A 14,415-nucleotide genomic window follows, 5' to 3' on the forward strand; every position below is an offset into this window, starting at 1 on the left:
CTGGCAATAAGCCTCTCGGGTCCAGGAAAGTGAATATCTATCACACAGGGAATTAACCTCATAATTTCAGAAACATCTGGTTGGCATTTTAGTAGAAATATCAATACTAATCTATTTGCAATCAGTAAGTCAATGTCCAAGTAACAGTGGAGTAGAATTTGCTGCATGTTACATTTCTTGCTGCTGTTGCCAGCAAAGGAGCTTAGCAACATGGCTCTGAGCTGCCTGCTGTCCAAACTGCATGGACATTGTGTCCCTTGATGCCCAATTCGGTTAAAAGGTGCCATGATGTCAAGGAAAGATGTGCTCCCTTTACCTTTGAAATCAAGGCTGTTTGTCTATGTTTGAAACAAGGATGGATCAGGGTTGAAATCAGGCAATTGAAATCCAATCAGAAGACTAACATTCCTCATACATTATTAGTCATGCAATTATAAGTTCACCACCCTGGTGCATTATGACTCTTCATCGGCTCCCATCTTGGAAAGATATAAAATAATACTTTTCAACCTTCTTCACACAGTGTGACAATACTCTGATAACTGCACTCCCTTGCATTCTGAGGTATTCATGGCTTGGCTACAGCTGTACCCTTTGTTTTCCAGAATTCCCTTTCTTATCCTCTCCACATATGTCTTCCCCTTTATAACTCCAAAAGACGAACTTACTTTCGGAGACCTGGCCTAACCATAAATTGTTAGTTTATTTTACTGACATCCTCTTATGAAGCAAAACTGGAAAGTTTTTACTGTATTAAAATAGATGCAAACTTATGTAGACGTATAAAATCTCAGTGTTGAGAAAGGGAGGATGTACTTCAGACGGCTATGACGCTTACCCTCAGCTGATATCTTTCTCCTAGATTTCAGTTGTATTTAGGCTCCCTGATGCTACAGTTGCTCAAAAGTTGCTGTAACGACAAAGGAATGTTACTTTCCACTCTGCTCTGAAATTCTTTTGTTGTAACAGGAAAGCAATATGAAAGTGCCTTTTACCCAAAAGATAAAACTTAATAAGTATTTTAAGTGGATTTAAAATACAGCTGTTGAAATGTGGAGAATCATACACATCCTATGCATAACCATATGTTTTTAACTTCAGTATAAAGTATTTTACACCTAAAAGTAAGTTGCCTGCTACTTGCAAGTCTACATATTTAGTACAACACTCTTCCTCCTCCCCTTGATATCAAACAGTGAAGGAAAAACAACTGCACTCTTTTGACTGTAGTACTTTGCACCACCTATAGGGTTAAAACACTACTGCCGTTCATATAAATTGCATTATCCCTCTTTGCAGGTTAGGAAACTAAATCATGCAATATTATCTCCTCTTAGAACTTCAGAAGCTTTTCACTGAAGTGCCAGAGCTGCTTTCAAACACAAACTCCGTGATAAATCACTTTTGTTTCCTCACTGTATAGCACATTGGCGAAAGACGCTCAGTGCAAAGGTCACTTGTGCATTTGAATATCCTGTTTTAAGTGGGGCTGGTCGCCAAAATGCTCGGGATTGCTTTTGTTAAAAGGGCTATGTCTTCAGAAATACTAACAACTGTCTTTTCTGCTGTATGCTTTCAGGTGACTTGAATTTCTTTTATCAAATCATTTGTTTTAATATAATTGCAGTTTAAGCAATTAATTGTTCTGAATTGCTACAGAACCCGGAAAAACGGAGATGGGTTGAGACTTTGCGCATATTATGTTTAATTATTCCTTATATCTTGTTGGAAAACATCACTCTACTACAGTGTGAAGCGTATAAGGTTGAAAATAAATTAAATGCAGGCCTCACTCCTATCTTTGGGAATTGATAATTTTCATTTAAAAACTTGAACTTATGGAAGTGACTTTAATTTAATTTGCACTATTGTCTTTCATTATTTACAATCAATCAGGCTAACAGGGTAATCTAGTTTTCATTTGATAAAGAACAAGTAGGGATTTTATTTCCCAACTCTCTACACCACACTCCGGTCCAGTTGGATTCAGTAATGCACCTATAAGGTGAACTGCCAACCACCATTAAAAGTCAGATGAAGAAGAAGTTCTTCACTCAGAGGGTGTTGAGTATGTGAAATGAGCTGCCAGTGGAAGTGGTGGACATGGGTTCAATTTCAATATTTAAGAGAAATGTAGATGGGTACATGGAAGGGAGGGGCATGAAGGGCTGTGGTCTGCCTGTAGGTTAATGGGAATAAGCAGATTAATAGCTTGGCATAGCCTAAATGGGCCTGTTTCTGTGCTGGCTTTTCAGGTTCGATTAGCGTCTGGGCTGCAAGAGGGACTGATGTCAGGAGCAATGGGGGGATGTGCAGGAGGGTGACCGCAATCAGTTTCAGGAAGGTTCAGGCTGTGATAATAGAAGTAGCTGGGATGGGCAATCAAGCCGGCCTAACGAGGTGGCCTTTCAAGCAGAAGAAGAATTAGTGGAGGAGGTCATTGCGGCCTTGGTTGAGTTGTGCCTGGAGATCCATTGGTAAGTTGCAGTGGAGTTTAGAATTTGGGGCCATCTGGGTTTTGGAAAACAGAAAGACTGCCGAGACAAAGTTGTGTGTCAGTGTCATGTTATGAGAAGGAGTAGGAACAGACTGATGGATCAAAATGTGAGTTTGGGACTAACCTTCTAGGTGTCCCAGTCACCACTAAGAGGTTAAAGCTGCTTAGACGTAAGACATAGGAGCAGAATTGGGCCATTCAGCCCATTGAGTCTGCTCCATCATTATATCATGGCTGATCCTGGATCCCATTCACCACATACACCTTCTAAACATATCCTTTGATGCCCCAACCAATCAGGAATCGATCAACTTCCACTTTAAATGTACCCACAGACTCGGCCTCCACCGCAGTCAGTGGCAGAGCATTCCACAGATTCACCACTCTTATGCGAAAAAAATCCTTTTTACTTCTGTTCCAAAAGGTCACCCCTCAGTTTTGAGTCTGTGCTCTCCAATTCCAGATGCCCTCATCAGAGGAGAACATCCTCTCCACATCCACCTTATCTAGTCCTTTCAACATTTGGAAGGTTTCAATAAGATCTTCTAAACTCCAGTGTGTACAGGCCCAAAGCTGCCAAACACTCCTCATATGTTAACCCCGTCATTCCCAGAATTATTCTTGTATTATCTCCTCCAATGATAATACATCCTTTCTGAGATAAGGGGCCCAAAACTGTTGACTATACTCCAAGCTTGACTAGTGTCTTATAAAGGATCCGTATTATCTTCTTGCTTTTATATTCTATTGCCCTTGAAATAAATGCCAACATTACATTTGCCACCTTTACCAAAGTCTCAACCTGTGAATTAACCTTCTGGGAGTCTTGCACAAGGACTCCCAAGTCCTTTTGCACCTCTGATGTTTGAACCTTCTTCCCATTTAGATTATGATGTGCACTATTGTTCCTTTTACCAAAATGCATTATCATACATTTCCCCACACTGTATTCCATCTGCCACTTTTCTGCCCATTCTCCCAATTTGTCTAAGTCCTGCTGCAATTGCATTGCTTCCTCAGCACTACCTACCACTCCACTTATCTTCTTATCATCCGCAAACTTTTCCACAAAGTTGTAAATTCCACCATCTAAATCATTGACAAACAATGTGAAAAGTAACGGTCCCAACACTGACCCCTGAGGAACACCACTAGTCACGGACAGCCAACCAGAAAAAGCCCCTTTATTCCCACTCACTATCTCATGCCTGTCAGCCATTCCTCTATCCATGCCAGAATATCTTCTGTAACACCATAGGATTTTATCTTGTTAAGCAGCCTAATGTGTGGCACTTAATCAAATGCCTGAAAATCCAAGCAAATCCAAGTGGACACATTCAAAAACATTGCAGACCCTGGCACCTCGGAGGCAAACTACCATCCACATTTGCTTTTCCTGTCCACAGAATCACCTATCTGTCCCCCTAACTACAGAGTCCCCTATTACTGCTGCCTCTTCAGTTTCCTGCCCTTCTGCTGCACAGGGTGAGACTCAGTGCCAGAGGCATGACCACAGTTGCATTCCCCAGGTAGGTTGGAGTACTTACTGTTGAGGGGAATGGCTACAGAGGTGTTCCCCACTATCTGATGTTCTTCCTTCCCTCTCCTGACAGCCACGTATTTATCTGTCTCCTGTAAGCCTTGGGGTGACTACCTCCCTGTAGGTCCTGCCTATCACCTGCCCACTTTCCTGAACAAGCAGAGGGTCAGTGAGCTGCATCTCCAGTTCTCTGACACGGTCTCTAAGGAGCTTCACCTTGATGCACCTGGTGCAGATGTGGCCGTCAGGTGTCTCCTGGAAATCCCACATCCGAAACCCAGAACTTCTGCCTGTCCCAGAAGTGCATTATATCAGGAGTTCCTGGGGCAGCATGATCCAATTTCCCCATAAGGCTCCTGAACAATCATTCTTTGGAGAAATTACATTACTTGTGCACAACTAGACAGGACTAAAATCATGTTAGGCATATTGGGAAAAATTACTCCAAGGGATGCCTTGTGAAATTTCCAGATTAGTGTTTCCAACTCGAATCACTGTGGGTGACACTGTAGTGAAACAGTTAGTCTATCAATTGCTGTCTATAAGGAGTTTGAACGTTTTCCCTGTGACTGTATGTGTTTCCTCTGAATGCTCCAATTTTCTCCCACATTCCAATGACTAATGAATTAGTAATTTGTAGTCATGCTCCTTGGCACCAGAAGTACGGTGAGACTTGTGGGCTACCCCCAGCACATACTTGGGCTGTCTTGGCCACTGACGCAAATGACGCACTTCCCTGTATGTTTTGATATGCATGTGACAAGCTAATCTTTACAATCTTTAAAGAATTCTTGACTCTCTTCGTCACAACAAAGCCTCAGGATTATTGAAGTCAGTGGAAGGTCCTCAACTAACTCATCAAGCAGAGCATGAAGGAAAATCATTGCAATTACTCAGGAGCAATTACCTCATCCAGATAATTGCTCCCTAAAGATCTCTGATCTCATCATCTCATCCATTGCTGCAGGATTCATCTGGACAGTGTTTTAGGGCCAACCATCTTCAGCTATTTTATTAATGGATTCCCTTGAATTCTATAGTCAGGTATTGGCAGAACATTGTGCAGCATTTGCCTTTATCTGTAACTTCTTGGATAGCTAAGTACTGTACACCCTTGTGTTTTCAAAATGTGAATGAGATCAAGCTTTGGCAGGTTAGGAGCAAGTTACATTTTTGCCAGTAATGTACCAGCTAATGACTATATTCAGGAAGAGTATAATCGTTAAATGCCATTGCTGCAATCACTCACCCCACCATCATCATTCTGAGGGTTAATATCGAAAGGAACCAATCACATGAATACTTCGATACTAGCAGCAAATTAGAGGCTATGTTCTACGCTGAGTGATGCTTTTCCATGAGGTATCAACAGGAGTGTGATGGATAGCATAAAACTTAACTAGATTAGTGTGTTTCCAGCAGCATTAAAGAGGATTGGGAACATCCAGATAAATTAGCTGTATCAACCATCTGCCATCCTAATTATTTCTGTGCTAGACAGCCAGCCTACAGCCTATCAGATCTGCAGTGTTTACCATCCAGAAAACATATAGCACTAGCATGGCAAAGTTTTGTGATCCTAGAGAACTTTGGATCAGAGATTAAGGGAGCTAGGACTTTACTCTCTGGAGAGAAGGAGGATGAGAGGAGACATGATAGAGGTATACAAGATATTAAGAGGAATAGATAGAGTGGACAGCCAGTGCCTCTTCCCCAGAGCACCACTGCTCAGTACAAGAGGACATGGCTTTACAGTAAGGTGTGGGAAGTTCAAGGGGGATATTAGAGGAAGGTTTTTCACTCAGTGAGTGGTTGGTGCGTGGAATGCACTGCCTGAGTCAGTGGTGGAGGCAGATGCATTAGTGAAATTTCAGAGACTACTGGACAGGTATATGGAGGAATTTAAGGTGGAGGGTTATATGGGAGGCAGGGTTTAAGGGTCGGCACAGCATTGTGGGCCAAAGGGCCTGTACTGTGCTGTATTGTTCTATGTTCTATGTTCTTGGCACAAGATATCGATTGTTTATTCCTTTCCATAGATGCTGTATATATTAGTGATATGTTAGGTTTGATATTAGGTAGCCTCATACTTGCCTCGTGTATTGCATCTTTTCATGCAGGAATGTGATTTAAAACGTAAAAGGAATTTGAAAATTGAAGATATACTTGTGTATGGAATGATCTGTCTGGATAGAATGCAAACAAAAGTTTTTTCACAATATCTCAGCACATGTGACAAAAATAAACCAATTAAGAATTACAAATTAACCATTAAGTTAATCCAATGTAAGAAATACCTAAGCAGTACTATATGAAAAAAAACTCCATTAATTCAGTCCCTAAGGATTTTTTTTGGGATGCAGTAACTATTATCTTATTTTTAGATGTTATTCTGTTGTACATCGTCAAGAATAATCATGGTCGTGGAAAGACCATGATCGGCGACATCATCGGACATGGTACGTAACAAATGAATGAACGAGTGCTGTTGTACGATATACATTCCTGGAAAGCTGGTAAGTTTCAAACCATGGGGACTGATGCCCTGGTGAATTCTTAGAGACTTCAGCAACTAGGGGCAGATACTGAACCACTGGGATTTCTAAATAATCCGAGTTATTATTAGAGTTATACGTTTAAACCTACTGATTATGTTGACGCATAGAACACGTAATAGGCTAAAATGATTTGAATGCGTTGCCATTTTGCTGGTGCGGCATGTAAATGCATTGAGCTTTTGCCAGTCTCTAATTTGTCTCAGAGTTTTGGAAGAGGCCAGTCATGAAAGAGACAAGAATCAAAGGAGCACATTCAGCAATTGGTGGTTCATTTCCTTAGGCCACATTATCCAGGGCCTTCTTCACAATACAGATATTCCCTGATGTCGAATAGTTTCTTTGCAAAGGGCTATATTTTCTTCCTCCTTAATTAGATGAAATTTCATATCAGTAGCATCGGTAGGAGGGAAAATTACTTACTTTTAAAAAGTAAGTAATCTGAATTGTTATCCTAAGGGATTTAAAATCATAGAGTTGGAAAGTGCAGTGTAACTAGAGGAGTTTGTAAGTGTAGCGTAACTGGAGGAGTTTGTAAGTCCAGTGTAACTGGAGGAGTTTGTAAGTGCAGTGTAACTGGAGGAGTTTGTAAGTGTAGCGTAACTGGAGGAGTTGTAAGTGCAGTGTAACTGGAGGAGTTTGTAAGTGCACTGTAACTGGAGGAGTTTGTAGGTGCAGTGTAACTGGAGGAGATTGTAAGTGCAGCGTAACTAGAGGAGTTTGTAAGTGCAGTGTAACTGGAGGAGTTTGTAAGTGTAGCGTAACTGGAGGAGTTTGTAAGTGCAGCATAATTGGAGGAGTTTGTAAGTGCAGTGTAACTGGAGGAGTTTGTAAGTGCAGTGTAACTGGAGGAGTTTGTAACTGCAGTGTAACTGGAGGAGTTTGTAAGTCCAGTGTAACTGGAGGAGTTTGTAGGTGCAGTGTAACTGGAGGAGTTAGTAAGTCCAGTGTAACTGGAGGAGTTTGTAAGTGCAGTGTAACTGGAGGAGTTTGTAAGTGCAGTGTAACTGGAGGAGTTTGTAAGTGCAGTGTAACTGGAGGAGTTTGTAGGTGCAGTGTAACTGGAGGAGTTTGTAAGTGTAGCGTAACTGGAGGAGTTTGTAAGTGTAGTGTAACTGGAGGAGTTTGTAAGTGTAGTGTAACTGGAGGAGTTTGTAAGTTCAGTGTAACTGGAGGAGTTTGTAGGTGCAGTGTAACTGGAGGAGTTTGTAAGTCCAGTGTAACTGGAGGAGTTTGTAAGTCCAGTGTAACTGGAGGAGTTTGTAAGTCCAGTGTAACTGGACGAGTTTGTAAGTGCAGCGTAACTGGAGGAGTTTGTAAGTGTAGCGTAATTGGAGGAGTTTGTAAGTGCAGCGTAACTGAAGGAGTTTGTAAGTCCAGTGTAACTGGAGGAGTTTGTAGGTGCAGTGTAACTGGAGGAGTTTGTAAGTCCAGTGTAACTGGAGGAGTTTGTAAGTCCAGTGTAACTGGAGGAGATTGTAAGTCCAGTTTAACTGGAGGAGTTTGTAGGTGCAGTGTAACTGGAGGAGTTTGTAAGTGTAGCATAACTGGAGGAGTTTGTAAGTCCAGTGTAACTGGAGGAGTTCGTAAGTGCAGTGTAACTGGAGGAGTTTGTAAGTGCAGTGTAACTGGAGGAGTTTGTAAGTCCAGTGTAACTGGAGGAGTTTGTAACTGCAGTGTAACTAGAGGAGTTTGTAAGTCCAGTGTAACTGGACGAGTTTGTAAGTGTAGCGTAACTGGAGGCATTTGTAAGTGTAGCGTAATTGGAGGAGTTTGTAAGTGCAGCGTAACTGAAGGAGTTTGTAACTCCAGTGTAACTGGAGGAGTTTATAAGTGCAGTGTAACTGGAGGAGTTTGTAAGTGCAGTGTAACTGGAGGAGTTTTTAAGTCCAGTTTGACTGGAGGAGTTTGTAAGTCCAGTATAACTGGAGGAGTTTGTAAGTCCAGTGTAACTGGAGGAGTTTGTAAGTTCAGTGTAACTGGAGGAGTTTGTAGGTGCAGTGTAACTGGAGGAGTTTGTAAGTGCAGCGTAACTGGAGGAGTTTGTAAGTCCAGTGTAACTGGAGGAGTTTGTAAGTCCAGTGTAACTGGAGGAGTTTGTAAGTGCAGTGTAACTGGAGGAGTTTGTAAGTGCAGTGTAACTGGAGGAGTTTGTAAGTCCAGTGTAACTGGAGGAGTTTGTAACTGCAGTGTAACTGGAGGAGTTTGTAAGTCCAGTGTAACTGGAGCAGTTTGTAAGTGCAGCGTAACTGGAGGCATTTGTAAGTGTAGCGTAATTGGAGGAGTTTGTAAGTGCAGCGTAACTGAAGGAGTTTGTAAGTCCAGTGTAACTGGAGGAGTTTGTAGGTGTAGCATAACTGGAGGAGTTTGTAAGTCCAGTGTAACTGGAGGAGTTTGTAAGTGTAGCGTAACTGGAGGAGTTTGTAAGTCCAGTGTAACTGGAGGAGTTTTTAAGTCCAGTTTAACTGGAGGAGTTTGTAAGTCCAGTTTAACTGGAGGAGTTTGTAAGTGTAGCGTAACTGGAGGAGTTTGTAAGTGCAGTGTAACTGGAGGAATTTGTAAGTGCAGCGTAACTGGAGGAGTTTGTAAGTCCAGTATAACTGGAGGAGTTTATAAGTCCAGTGTAACTGGAGGAGTTTGTAGGTGCAGTGTAACTGGAGGAATTTGTAAGTGCAACATAACTGGAAGAGTTTGTAAGTCCAGTGTAACTGGAGGAGTTTGTAAGTGTAGCGTAACTGGGGGAGTTTGTAAGTCCAGTGTAACTGGAGGAGTTTTTAAGTCCAGTTTAACTGCAGGAGTTTGTAAGTCCAGTGTAACTGGAGGAGTTTGTAACTCCAGTGTAACTGGAGGAGTTTGTAGGTGCAGTGTAACTGGAGGAATTTGTAAGTGTAGCGTAACTGGAGGAGTTTGTAAGTCCAGTGTAACTGGAGGAGTTTGTAAGTGCAGTGTAACTGGAGGCGTTTGTAGGTGCAGTGTAACTGGAGGAATTTGTAAGTGCAACATAACTGGAGGAGTTTGTAAGTCCAGTGTAACTGGAGGAGTTTTTAAGTCCAGTTTAACTGCAGGGGTTTGTAAGTCCAGTGTAACTGGAGGCATTTGTAAGTGTAGCGTAACTGGAGGAGTTTGTAAGTGCAGTGTAACAGGAGGAGTTTGTAAGTCCAGTTTAACTGGAGGAGTTTGTAAGTGCAGTGTAACAGGAGGAGTTTGTAAGTTCAGTGTAACTGGAGGAGTTTGTAAGTTCAGTGTAACTGGAGGAGTTTGTAAGTGCAGCATAACTGGAGGAGTTTGTAAGTCCAGTGTAACTGGAGGAGTTTTTAAGTGCAGTGTAACTGGAGGAGTTTGTAAGTTCAGTGTAACTGGAGGAGTTTGTAAGTCCAGTTTAACTGGAGGAGTTTGTAAGTGTAGCGTAACTGGAGGAGTTTATAAGTCCAGTGTACCTGGAGGAGTTTGTAAGTCCAGTGTAACTGGAGGAGTTTGTAGGTGCAGTGTAACTGGAGGAGTTTGTAAGTGCAGCGTAACTGAAGGAGTTTGTAAGTCCAGTGTAACTGGAGGAGTTTGTAAGTCCAGTGTAACTGGAGGAGTTTGTAAGTGCAGTGTAACTGGAGGAGTTTGTAACTGCAGTGTAACTGGAGGAGTTTGTAAGTCCAGTGTAACTGGAGGAGTTTGTAAGTGCAGTGTAACTGGAGGCGTTTGTAAGTGCAGCATAACTGGAGGAGTTTGTAACTCCAGTGTAACTGGAGGAGTTTGTAAGTGCAGCATAACTGGAGGAGTTTGTAACTCCAGTGTAACTGGAGGAGTTTGTAAGTGCAGCGTAACTGGAGGAGTTTGTAAGTGCAGTGTAACTGGAGGAGTTTGTAAGTCCAGTGTAACTGGAGAAGTTTGTAAGTGTAGCGTAACTGGAGGAGTTTGTAAGTCCAGTTTAACTGGAGGAGTTTGTAAGTGCAGTGTAACTGGAGGAGTTTGTAAGTCCAGTGTAACTGGAGGAGTTTGTAAGTGCAGTGTAACTGGAGGAGTTTGTTAGTCCAGTGTAACTGGAGGAGTTTTTAAGTCCAGTTTAACTGGAGGAGTTTGTAAGTGCAGTGTAACTGGAGGAGTTGGTAAGTTCAGTTTAACTGGAGGAGTTTGTAAGTGCAGTGTAACTGGAGGAATTTGTAAGTGCAGTATAACCGGAGGAGTTTGTAAGTCCAGTTTAACTGGAGGAGTTTGTAAGTGCAGTGTAACTGGAGGAATTTGTAAGTGCAGCGTAACTGGAGGAGTTTGTAAGTGCAGTGTAACTGGAGGAGTTTGTAAGTGTAGCGTAACTGGAGGAGTTTGTACGTCCACTGTAACTGGAGGAGTTTTTAAGTCCAGTTTAACTGGAGGAGTTTGTAAGTGCAGTGTAACTGGAGGAGTTTGTAAGTTCAGTGTAACTGGAGGAGTTTGTAGGTGCAGTGTAACTGGAGGAGTTTGTAAGTCCAGTGTAACTGGAGGAGTTTGTAAGTCCAGTGTAACTGGAGGAGTTTGTAAGTCCAGTGTAGCTGGAGGAGTTTGTAAGTCCAGTGTAACTGGAGGAGTTTGTAAGTCCAGTGTAGCTGGAGGAGTTTGTAAGTCCAGTGTAGCTGGAGGAGTTTGTAAGTCCAGTGTAACTGGAGGAGTTTGTAAGTCCAGTGTAACTGGAGGAGTTTGTAAGTCCAGTGTAACTGGAGGAGTTTGTAAGTCCAGTGTAGCTGGAGGAGTTTGTAAGTCCAGTGTAACTGGAGGAGTTTGTAAGTCCAGTGTAGCTGGAGGAGTTTGTAAGTCCAGTGTAACTGGAGGAGTTTGTAAGTGCAGTGTAACTGGAGGAGTTTGTAAGTGTAGCGTAACTGGAGGAGTTGTAAGTGCAGTGTAACTGGAGGAGTTTGTAAGTGCACTGTAACTGGAGGAGTTTGTAGGTGCAGTGTAACTGGAGGAGATTGTAAGTGCAGCGTAACTAGAGGAGTTTGTAAGTGCAGTGTAACTGGAGGAGTTTGTAAGTGTAGCGTAACTGGAGGAGTTTGTAAGTGCAGCATAATTGGAGGAGTTTGTAAGTGCAGTGTAACTGGAGGAGTTTGTAAGTGCAGTGTAACTGGAGGAGTTTGTAACTGCAGTGTAACTGGAGGAGTTTGTAAGTCCAGTGTAACTGGAGGAGTTTGTAGGTGCAGTGTAACTGGAGGAGTTAGTAAGTCCAGTGTAACTGGAGGAGTTTGTAAGTGCAGTGTAACTGGAGGAGTTTGTAAGTGCAGTGTAACTGGAGGAGTTTGTAAGTGCAGTGTAACTGGAGGAGTTTGTAAGTGCAGTGTAACTGGAGGAGTTTGTAAGTGCAGTGTAACTGGAGGAGTTTGTAGGTGCAGTGTAACTGGAGGAGTTTGTAAGTGTAGCGTAACTGGAGGAGTTTGTAAGTGTAGTGTAACTGGAGGAGTTTGTAAGTGTAGTGTAACTGGAGGAGTTTGTAAGTTCAGTGTAACTGGAGGAGTTTGTAGGTGCAGTGTAACTGGAGGAGTTTGTAAGTCCAGTGTAACTGGAGGAGTTTGTAAGTCCAGTGTAACTGGAGGAGTTTGTAAGTCCAGTGTAACTGGACGAGTTTGTAAGTGCAGCGTAACTGGAGGAGTTTGTAAGTGTAGCGTAATTGGAGGAGTTTGTAAGTGCAGCGTAACTGAAGGAGTTTGTAAGTCCAGTGTAACTGGAGGAGTTTGTAGGTGCAGTGTAACTGGAGGAGTTTGTAAGTCCAGTGTAACTGGAGGAGTTTGTAAGTCCAGTGTAACTGGAGGAGATTGTAAGTCCAGTTTAACTGGAGGAGTTTGTAGGTGCAGTGTAACTGGAGGAGTTTGTAAGTGTAGCATAACTGGAGGAGTTTGTAAGTCCAGTGTAACTGGAGGAGTTCGTAAGTGCAGTGTAACTGGAGGAGTTTGTAAGTGCAGTGTAACTGGAGGAGTTTGTAAGTCCAGTGTAACTGGAGGAGTTTGTAACTGCAGTGTAACTAGAGGAGTTTGTAAGTCCAGTGTAACTGGACGAGTTTGTAAGTGTAGCGTAACTGGAGGCATTTGTAAGTGTAGCGTAATTGGAGGAGTTTGTAAGTGCAGCGTAACTGAAGGAGTTTGTAACTCCAGTGTAACTGGAGGAGTTTATAAGTGCAGTGTAACTGGAGGAGTTTGTAAGTGCAGTGTAACTGGAGGAGTTTTTAAGTCCAGTTTGACTGGAGGAGTTTGTAAGTCCAGTATAACTGGAGGAGTTTGTAAGTCCAGTGTAACTGGAGGAGTTTGTAAGTTCAGTGTAACTGCAGGAGTTTGTAGGTGCAGTGTAACTGGAGGAGTTTGTAAGTGCAGCGTAACTGGAGGAGTTTGTAAGTCCAGTGTAACTGGAGGAGTTTGTAAGTCCAGTGTAACTGGAGGAGTTTGTAAGTGCAGTGTAACTGGAGGAGTTTGTAAGTGCAGTGTAACTGGAGGAGTTTGTAAGTCCAGTGTAACTGGAGGAGTTTGTAACTGCAGTGTAACTGGAGGAGTTTGTAAGTCCAGTGTAACTGGAGCAGTTTGTAAGTGCAGCGTAACTGGAGGCATTTGTAAGTGTAGCGTAATTGGAGGAGTTTGTAAGTGCAGCGTAACTGAAGGAGTTTGTAAGTCCAGTGTAACTGGAGGAGTTTGTAGGTGTAGCATAACTGGAGGAGTTTGTAAGTCCAGTGTAACTGGAAGAGTTTGTAAGTGTAGCGTAACTGGAGGAGTTTGTAAGTCCAGTGTAACTGGAGGAGTTTTTAAGTCCAGTTTAACTGGAGGAGTTTGTAAGTCCAGTTTAACTGGAGGAGTTTGTAAGTGTAGCGTAACTGGAGGAGTTTGTAAGTGCAGTGTAACTGGAGGAATTTGTAAGTGCAGCGTAACTGGAGGAGTTTGTAAGTCCAGTATAACTGGAGGAGTTTATAAGTCCAGTGTAACTGGAGGAGTTTGTAGGTGCAGTGTAACTGGAGGAATTTGTAAGTGCAACATAACTGGAGGAGTTTGTAAGTCCAGTGTAACTGGAGGAGTTTGTAAGTGTAGCGTAACTGGGGGAGTTTGTAAGTCCAGTGTAACTGGAGGAGTTTTTAAGTCCAGTTTAACTGCAGGAGTTTGTAAGTCCAGTGTAACTGGAGGAGTTTGTAACTCCAGTGTAACTGGAGGAGTTTGTAGGTGCAGTGTAACTGGAGGAATTTGTAAGTGTAGCGTAACTGGAGGAGTTTGTAAGTCCAGTGTAACTGGAGGAGTTTGTAAGTGCAGTGTAACTGGAGGCGTTTGTAGGTGCAGTGTAACTGGAGGAATTTGTAAGTGCAACATAACTGGAGGAGTTTGTAAGTCCAGTGTAACTGGAGGAGTTTTTAAGTCCAGTTTAACTGCAGGGGTTTGTAAGTCCAGTGTAACTGGAGGCGTTTGTAAGTGTAGCGTAACTGGAGGAGTTTGTAAGTGCAGTGTAACAGGAGGAGTTTGTAAGTCCAGTTTAACTGGAGGAGTTTGTAAGTGCAGTGTAACAGGAGGAGTTTGTAAGTTCAGTGTAACTGGAGGAGTTTGTAAGTTCAGTGTAACTGGAGGAGTTTGTAAGTGCAGCATAACTGGAGGAGTTTGTAAGTCCAGTGTAACTGGAGGAGTTTTTAAGTGCAGTGTAACTGGAGGAGTTTGTAAGTTCAGTGTAACTGGAGGAGTTTGTAAGTCCAGTTTAACTGGAGGAGTTTGTAAGTGTAGCGTAACTGGAGGAGTTTATAAGTCCAGTGTACCTGGAGGAGTTTGTAAGTCCAGTGTAACTGGAGGAGTTTGTAGGTGCAGTGTAACTGGAGGAGTTTGTAAGTGCAGCGTAACTGAAGGAGTTTG

General features: G+C 42.6%; 1 protein-coding gene across 4 annotated transcripts in view; it reads right to left on the reverse strand.

Annotated features, from left to right (window-relative positions):
- The window catches only part of LOC132391484 (ETS-related transcription factor Elf-1-like), a 165,898-nt gene that overhangs the window by 148,586 nt on the left and 2,897 nt on the right, over positions 1–14,415 (reverse strand). For 3 of the 4 annotated variants that reach the window (XM_059964747.1, XM_059964742.1, XM_059964746.1), the window contains exon 2: positions 839–910. The exons of the other annotated variant lie outside the window; for it this stretch is intronic. The gene's annotated coding sequence lies outside the window, so the exon portion shown is untranslated. The remainder of the gene's footprint in view (positions 1–838; positions 911–14,415) is intronic. 4 annotated transcript variants of the gene reach the window in all.

This window comes from Hypanus sabinus, chromosome 3 (assembly GCF_030144855.1).
Source record: "Hypanus sabinus isolate sHypSab1 chromosome 3, sHypSab1.hap1, whole genome shotgun sequence".
In the NCBI taxonomy this organism is placed as follows: domain Eukaryota; kingdom Metazoa; phylum Chordata; class Chondrichthyes; order Myliobatiformes; family Dasyatidae; genus Hypanus; species Hypanus sabinus.